We start from the raw sequence: 9,252 nt of genomic DNA, 5'->3' as shown, positions 1-9,252 counted from the left end.
CTTGGTCTTCCTTATTCCTGCCAAACTGACAGAGAACATTTGTTTTGCTAATCTTTCCTCTCCCATTCTGTTTAAGTGATCATACCACCTGAGATAAGCTCTGCTAATGCATTCCTGGATGCTGACAATGTCAAGTTCTTTCCTAATATCTTCGTATTTAATATGATATTTCCATTGATGCCCCCTAATCTTTCTTAGGACTCTTATATGGTCTCTAGTCTTTGGTCAAGTTTTTTACTTCTGACCAAGCTCTCAGATCCATAAGTTAAAATTGGTTTGAATATACAGTCTGGTATACAGTTAATTTAGTGTTTTGATTAATTTCTCTCTTATCCATATAAATTTCTTCAAATGACTTCCTACCATACCACCTTTGTTGATTCGGTTGTCTATTTCCATATTTAATTTACCATCCTCACTAAAAATCATGCCTAAGTAGCTGAAATGTTCTATAGGTTTCCATTCACAATGCAGTTAATATTTTCAATGCTTCTGCCTATTTTCATTGTCTTTGCCTTGTTATTGCTAAAATTCATACCATATCTATTACAACAGTTATTCAATTTAGTCTAGGAATCTTGCAGACTTGTAGTGGATTTATTTAGAAGTATAACATCATCCACATAGAGCAAAGAGCTGAGATTAACATCTCCAATTTTGATATCAGGTTTAATACCATCCATATAGATAATGAATAAGAGAGGCAATAATGTACATCCTTGTCTGACACCAGATTTAACATTAAACCATCTTCCTGTACTTCATTCAATTCAACTGTTGACTTACAACTGAAATAAAGACTAAGTATTGCTTGATATAATGCTCCACTGACACCATATAACTATAGCATTTTGAATAGCTTCTCTCTTGGCACCTTGTCATAAGCCTCTCCCATATCTACAAAACTTAAATAATCTTTGTTATATTCCTATGATTTCTCAACTATTTGTTGTAAAGTGAAGATCTGATCCTGACAGCCTCTATATGGCCTGAATCCAGCTTGTTCTTCACAAAGCTTACCTTTTGCGATACTTCTGAACCTATTCTCAAGAATACTTGCATAAATCTTATGAGGAACATTCAATAGGGAAATACCTCTGAAATACATTCAGTTTTATTTCCCACTTTTATATATGGGTACTATGAGAGCTCTACTCCAATCATCCAGAATTGGTCCCTCTGTCCAGGCCTTCTGAACTGTGCAGTGCAGCCACTGTAAGACTTTTATACCTCCAGACTTGAGCATTTCTGGTCGAATATCATCTACTCCTGCTGCCTTTCCACATTTCAAGCCTTTGGTGGCTTTTTCTACTTCAAGTATGGATACGTATTTCTGATTGCATCCCTTTTGAGTGTTTTTTACCACTGTGCTATCACTGCTTATTTCATTTAGCAATTTTTCGAAGTACTCCATTCTTCAAGGATATCTTTTACTCCAGTTTTAATGTCACCTTTATCATCTCTAATTCCTTTAAGAGCACTCTTTCCTCCATTTCCGAGCTTCTTCAACAACCTCCAGAATATCTTGCTATTCTGCTACCTTCTTCATATTTATTTTCTATGTTCTTTCCACAGTCTTCTCATGACTCTTGTTTAGCTAGTTTTACACAGTGTTTAGCTTTCTTACATTTGTCTCTGTATTCTCAAAGGGCACAAGCTGACTTATTTGACAGGAACTTTTGATATGCTTTCTTCTTTTCCTTCACTGACTCTTTAACTTCCTGTGTCCACCATGGAGTTCTGATTTTTCTATCCTTACACACAACTTCACCAGATGCCTCTCTGGTTGAATCAATCGGTGTTTTCTTCAGGGCTTGCCACTGAATCTCCAAGGTATGGTTCCTGCACTCAAACTCTTTCATTTTTTCATGAATAATATTTGTGTATTTTAGTCTACAGTTCACATCTGAGAGCTGATCAACTTTTATTCTCCCTAAACTTTCTTACATGTTATTCTTTTCAATATGAAATTCACTTTTATCATGCTCAAGACTAAATGGTGATCACTTCCAATTTCAAATTCTCTGTACACTCTGGTGTCCTGCACCAGGTAGAAAACATCACGATCAACAATAACATAGTCAATGATACTTTTCTTATTCATTGCCTCTCTCTCTCTCTCTCTCTCCATGTGAATTTGTGCATATTTTTATGTTGAAATGTGGTGTTATAATAACCAGTCCATGTCCTGAGTAGAAATCCAACAGGTATTTGCCATTATTATTAGCTTTGTTCTTTTCTCCAAATTTTCTCCAAATATTTTTGTATGTCTGAGAATCATTTCCTACTCTGCTATTTAGATCCCCAACAAGGACCAACTTTTCCTTTTTCATTGTGTCAGTTTCTTTCTCTCTAATAAGAAAAACAAACATTGATATTTAAAATAAGTAAAACATACAGATATTTAAAATAAGTACAACAAACATAGATATTTAGTCAGGAAATTTCAATGAATTTCCTGACTACATTTTGAGATATTTTATTTTTTAGTGAATTATTATTATAATTTACTATAAAGCAAAGACTTTTTTGTCTCTAAGAAAATCTCATATACCACATTTTGGAAACTTAGACTATAGAGAATCAATGTGCTACTGTCTATTCATCTCTGAATACCTACTCTTACTAACCTCTCCCATTAGGCCACTCTAGAAATACTGATTAATAGATAACTGGTTACATGTGTCCTAGTCTCACCTTTGCATAATGAAATTATATTGCACTCATTATGCTCATTAGAAATCTTACTAATGCTGAGAGTCAAGTTGTATATTCAGATCAGAGGAAATGCTTATGCATAGGTCCACATTCTCTTGCACATTCCTTCTGCAACTGTTCTGATATTCCATCCTGTACCACCACTATGTTAAAACAGTTCTTATAATAGATTCAGTAATTCTAACTCATCCACCTCTGTTACCTAGTCCAGTTCTCCCTTGGCATCCAGAAAGATAGCAGTCTGCCTGGAATTTATACCTTACCAAAGTGATAACTAAGCTTCTGGTACCTCTTACAGTTTCTTGTCATCTGTATCCTTTAACATTATTCATCCATGGTAATTTTCACGTAGAGAAAAAAATTCTCACTTTGATTTCCCTTTGTCTGTTTGGCTACCTCCTGTTAAGTTTAATTTTGCCTTTTCACCATGGCTGTTAGCTTCCAGTCTTCATTTTTATTATATTCCTGACTTAGTCATCTCTTTTTTCCAGTACTGGATCTACAGCATTTTCTTTTTGTGCAGTTCTGGCTTGAAAGTACAATATTATACACTCATGCAATTTAAATCCTAAAATTAGGAATGCAATAAGATATAGCTGCTTTTCTTTGACTATTTTCCATATACTACCAATTCCTCTACTATGCAGGTTTCTCAATACAAGGAACAGCTTTCAAGTGCCTAATCAAAGCTCTTAATCTTCTTAATCAAAGCTCTTAATCTTCTTAATCAAAGCTCTCACATGATTTGTCATCTGCCAATTCAAAACTACATGATCATTCTCACCAATTGGAGGCACAACAGTTACCTCAATTTAAAGAGGGATTCTTAGATGCTGTTACTAGATCCAGTATTCTTACATCTTAAGGCTCTCCCTCATATGCTGCTTAAGACAGTTATTCTTCAGCAACTGTATACATTCTCTTTCCCTCATCTTGCATGCTTATGAGATCGCCCATAATGATAGCCCTCTTCCTAGTATCTATAGGTTATCCGATGACTAAGGTTTGCAGTAATACCCTGCCTATATGTATATTTTATTCTGTTAACTTCTCACACACCAAGAAGCTTCAAATCCACTGGCTGTATCATTACTCATATATTACTGTCACCATATGAGATTTCTACTCGGACTGAATTTAATTTATTTGCAACTATTAGTAGTACTGCCCCTGCCCTTCCTATACATACTAGGATGCCCCTTCTTTTCAATGTTTAGTTGTTGTTGTTGTTTTTTCTATGAGGCAGCCTTTCATTTTGTTCTATACAATAAGCAAAAATTTCAGTAAAATTGTTGACAAATTTATTGAATGTTTAGGGATTGCAACAGTGTGTCAAAATGTGTATTGAAATAGCATGATAAATGAACTACAACATGCATATTTGCAACCTGAACATGTTTTAAAAGTCTATTCTTAATTATCAAGCTGCATTTCTCTATATATATTTTTGTAATCATAACAAAGCATTGTTAAAAAATCTTCAAGAGTTATGTTACAAAAATGGCAAGTACATTGGTGAGTAGCACTGCTAAGTCACAAGTCAATGAAAATATGGCTTACTGGACAGATGCCAACCATGTTGCGAAGTCAAGGATTTTTTTTTTTCATAACAAAAAAAAAAAAAGGCAATTAAACATCAACAAGGTAGGCAGCCCAGGATGTTATACTGATCTGAGAAAAGGCAAGAATACCTGTAAAGTTGAAATGCTATGGACAAAGTCAAAGGTGTATTTAGAGAATGGGAAAATCTTGGAACAAGAACAAGGTAAAGAATTTGGAGGTGTCAATAAAGGAAAACAAGTGGAAAGAAAGTCTTTGACATAATAAAAATTCCAGAAGACAAGGAATTCCTGTTGGCCCAGACAGAAAAAGGTCACAGAGTGAAGTATAGACAGTTCATTTGAAAAGAAATAAGCTGCAGCAGAGAAGTGGGAAGAAAAATTTTGAAAGAGAAGGGAAAGAGAAAAGAAAGAGAAGTTAACCACTTTAATTTGAGCTGCCACTAAAGGGATTCATGGTCGTTTGTGTTTGTTGAGAGCTCCTGATAAGATAAGTGTTATTTTAAGTTATCATTGATAAATTTCCTTGAATATTACGTAATTTTGTTTGCCTTGCATATCTTAGTGTGTCTGTTTGTGTGTTTTTGGTGTTTCATTTTATAATTTGATAAAATATGTTAGAAGTGAGTATGGCTCCCATACAAAGGAAAATGGCGGCCAGTAATGATGGTTCACCATCTTTATTCAATAACGGTAATAACGGTAATATAAAGGAGATGATTCAGTGTACTATCTGCGAAATGTACACTTTGCGGAGTGAGGTCAGAGTATGGTTATATGATAATAAAGGAGTGAATGTGTGTAGAAAATGTAAAGAGAATGAGGAATTAAAGTGTATTTCAGGTAGTGAGTGTCATATTTTTGTCAAACTTCAGAATGAAGAAAACAGTGATATGACAAGAAATGGCGAGGTTGTACCAGAGAACTGTGAGGGCGTGAATGTAGAAAGTGTGAATGATGGTATTAATTTAGAGCAAATGAATGATTTTACAGAGAATAAAAAAGATGAGATAGATGCAATGAGTGAGATCGCATTGTTGAGCGGAGCGATACAAAGGGCAAAGCGGCAGCCAGAGCATATATGAACAAAAGTCAACTGAGTGTACCAGCCAATAATAAAAAGTATGATAGGAAAAATAAGCGTATGAGTGTGAACATAAACAAAATGAAGAAGAGAGTGCTGTATGGAGACTCGTTAGTACGAGGTGTGTTAGTAGAGGATTTCACAAAATCGTACCAACCTGGTGCGACCATAAAGGATGTAACTGAGTCTATTAGAGAGCAAAAGGAAAGGGTGAAAGAAATGATTGTTGTGGCAGGTACGAATGATTTGAAAGGAGATAAAATGGAAATGATAGAGGACCTGAATGAATTGTTTGAGGTAGCAAAAGAAAAGAGTGAGAGAGTTAGGATGATTAGTCTTTTGCCACGGTATGACAGTCAAGTGTTTAAAAGGAGGGCCATAATTGCAAATGACTTTATGCGTGGGTTACGTATGACAAGTGGTGTGGAATTTGTGGACGTGTGGAGTGAGTTCGATGGGCGAAAAGATCTATATAAGATGGATGGCTTGCATTTGAATGGATACAGTGTGAGGAGACTTGAAAAAGTGTTGCGGAATGTAGTGGATGTGGAAAATCAGGGAAACTAGATTTATTAAGGGAGGGGGGGAGTAGATATACAGACCTTAGGGAGGCAGTTGAATGTATGAATGAGTATAATATGCCCGAGCAAATAAGGACAACAAATCAGAATGGGATAGTTAATATAAGGCATCAAAGTAGGGATGGAGCTAAAGGGGGTACACTAATGCTAGGAGTATTAGGAACAAGAAGGAAGAGTTTTTGGCCATGGTTGGCACTTCCAGACCACAGGTTATTGGCATTAGTGAATCATGGCTAACTGTAGATGATATAGCTAGTGGGATTGAATGTGATGGGTATAGTGTGTTCAGGAATGACAGGGAGAATAAAATGGGGGAAGGAGTATTGTTGATGATAGCTGATGAGCTGCAGCCAAGGAGAATAGAAGTTGAATTGCAGGATAGAGAAAAGAGCACATTTGAGGCCATTTGGTGTGAGATTGTGGCTAGCAGAACTAAATATACAATTGGGTGCTGCTATAGACCAGGTGATGGAATAGATGGTGGAGATAGTATGCATAAGCAAATAGAAGAAATGAGTGGAAGGAGGGTAATTATTATGGGAGATTTCAACTATGGTAACATTGATTGGAAGGAGGAGAGGACACATGGAGGAAGGAATTGGATTTTATGAGGTTATTAAGGGATAACTATCTGCGACAGCATGTAATGGAAAATACTAGGGGTCAGAGAGTGCTTGACCTAGTAATTACATTTGAGGATTTGGCTGTAACAAATATGACCACATTGCCACCAATTGGTGAGAGTGATCATAGGGTCTTGATTTGGGAGGTGGCTAAAGGTGTGGAATTTACAATTAAGACAGGGTACATGTGGAATTATTGGGCTGGAAAGTATGACAAGCTTAGAAGTTTGATTGGTTCAGTGCCATGGCATGTACAACTGCAAGGACCAGAAGTTGATAGTGCATGGGAGGCAGTTAAGAAATGTTTGCATGAAGCAATGGCTGACTGAGGAGTCCGAATAATAAATCAAGTAGAGGTAAAATGGATGAATAACACCATTAAGCTTGAGCTGCAAAAAAAGAAACAATTATGGAGGGAATTTAAGGAGAAAGGTGACCAGCAGGCACATGAATGGTATAAAGTGCAGGCCAGAAGGGTAACGAGTGTGGTAAGAAAAGCAAAAAAGGATTACGAAAGAACATTGGCCATGCAGGCTAAAGAGAATCCTAAACAGTTTTTTTGATATGTTGCAAGTAAAAGGAAAAATGTATATGGCAGAATGATTTTAAAGAATGCTGATGGTAGGAAGGTAACTGAATCAGTTGATATAGTTGAGTTACTTAGTGAGCACTTTGCAAGAATATATCATGCAGGTGGTGACATTGCAGAAATGAATGAACCAGTAGATTATATGGGAATTGTGGTGAATGAAGTGAAGGTGAGTAGTCTATTGCATAACCTCAATGTCAATACATCTGTGGGATTGGATGGTATACCAGCTTGTGTCATACGAGAAGCGGCTAAAGAATTGTCAGTACCCTTGACAATTTTGTTTAATTTGGGTCTCGGGTCTGGGTTAGTCCTGAGGGGGTGGAAAGAGGGGAAAATAGTTCCACTGCATAAAGGTGGTTCCAAGACTGCTGTTGTAAATTACTAACCGATTAGCATTTCAGGAATCGTTGTCAAGGTCTTAGAGAAATTAGTCAAGAAAAGAATACAGGATTCGATAGATGAAAATGGAATATTGTATGGGGGACAACATAGTTTTGTGAAGGGTAGATCATGCCTGAGTAACTTGCTCACATTTTATAACACAGTGACGGATGAACTGGATAAGGGTAATGGGTTTACAGTGATTCTACTGGACCTTGCCAAGGCCTTTGACAGGATACCACATGGAACCCTAATCAGTAAACTGGAGCAGATGGGGATGGATATAGGGTTGGTGAGATGGATAAGAGGGTGGTTGATGGAGAGATACCAGAGAGTGGTTTATTCAGGAGTTGAGTCTAAAAGACAGCTTGTGACTAGCGGTGTGCCACAGGGCTCTGTTCTTGGACCACTGCTTTTCAATTTGTTCATCAATGATATTGGAAAGGATTTGAGAGGAAGTGTTCACTTGTTTGCTGATGATGCAAAGTTGGGTAGAGCAATTGTGAGTGCACAGGATGTCAAAATTTTACAGGATGATTTGGATAGTTTGGAGGGCTGGGCTAGGAAAAATGTATGCCAATTTAATGTGGCAAAGTGTAAGGTTATGCATTTTGGGGTGAAAAGAATAGCAGCAGTATATCACATTGGTGGAACCGTACTCCAGGAGATGATGAGGCAAGGAATTTGGGAGTGTTGGTAGATAGGGAGTTGAAGTTTAGGGGGTACATCGCAAAAGTGGCTAAATCAGCTCATCAAATCACTTGGCTTCTGAAAAATACTTTAACATGCAGAGACAATCAAGTTATTGTTCCTCTGTATCGAGCCTTGATAAGACCTCATCTGGACTACTGTGCCCAGTTATGGGTGCCAGGGTTTCTTTGTGATGGGGAGGAAGTGGAGAGGATTCAGAGACGAGTGAACCAAGATGATAGCAGGTCTGTGGAATGAACCTTACGAGAATAGGTTGAAGATTTGTGGGGTGCAAAAATTGATTGATAGGCGGAAAAGGCGTGATATGATTGAGACATTCAAATTACTGAAGGGGTTACTATAAGATTAATCCAGAAGATATTTTTGAAAATAGGACTGGTGGTGGGAGAACTAGGGGCCATGCATGGAAGCTGGGAAAGAATGTGGTTAACGAGGGTGTTAGAGCTGGGTGCTATGACCGTGAATGAGTTCAAGGCAAGGTATGATAGATACTGTGTGAATGTCGAATAGTTGTTCTTGACATGATGTTAGGGCCTCCCTCGATGAGTCTGTCGACTCCTTGGAGTTGCCCGGAATAATAATAATAGGTCACTCTGACATCTTTGTTATCTGAAAGTGAAGGAAATGATTCTTGTAATGAACAAGAATCAAGTCATCAACTTTGGGATCATGACTGAAATATGGAAGAAAATTTATTGTTGGTGACAGTTTGGCAGCTAGCCTTGATGTTGCCAAACTTAGTGATCAGAAAGCAGTGATAGTACTAATCCTGTTAATTAAAAACCTAGCCCATCCTATGGCCTAGGTTTTTAATTAACATCTTTCTACATTTTATATGCTGTGAGCAAATGGTGGAGGGACTGATGTTAATTAAAAACCTAGGCCACGATCCTGTGGCCTAGGTTTTTAATTAACATCAGTCCCTCCACCATTTGCTCACAGCATATAAAAAGTAGAAAGAAAACTGCCAAAGGACTAAAAGCAGAATTTAAAGCAGATGTTC

The sequence above is a fragment of the Typopeltis vanoorti genome, chromosome 3 (genome assembly GCF_054136105.1).
Source record: "Typopeltis vanoorti isolate ZY-2024b chromosome 3, IOZ_Tvanoo_1.0, whole genome shotgun sequence".
Taxonomy (NCBI): Eukaryota; Metazoa; Arthropoda; class Arachnida; order Uropygi; family Thelyphonidae; genus Typopeltis; species Typopeltis vanoorti.
Note: the sequence above shows the minus strand (reverse complement) of the source record.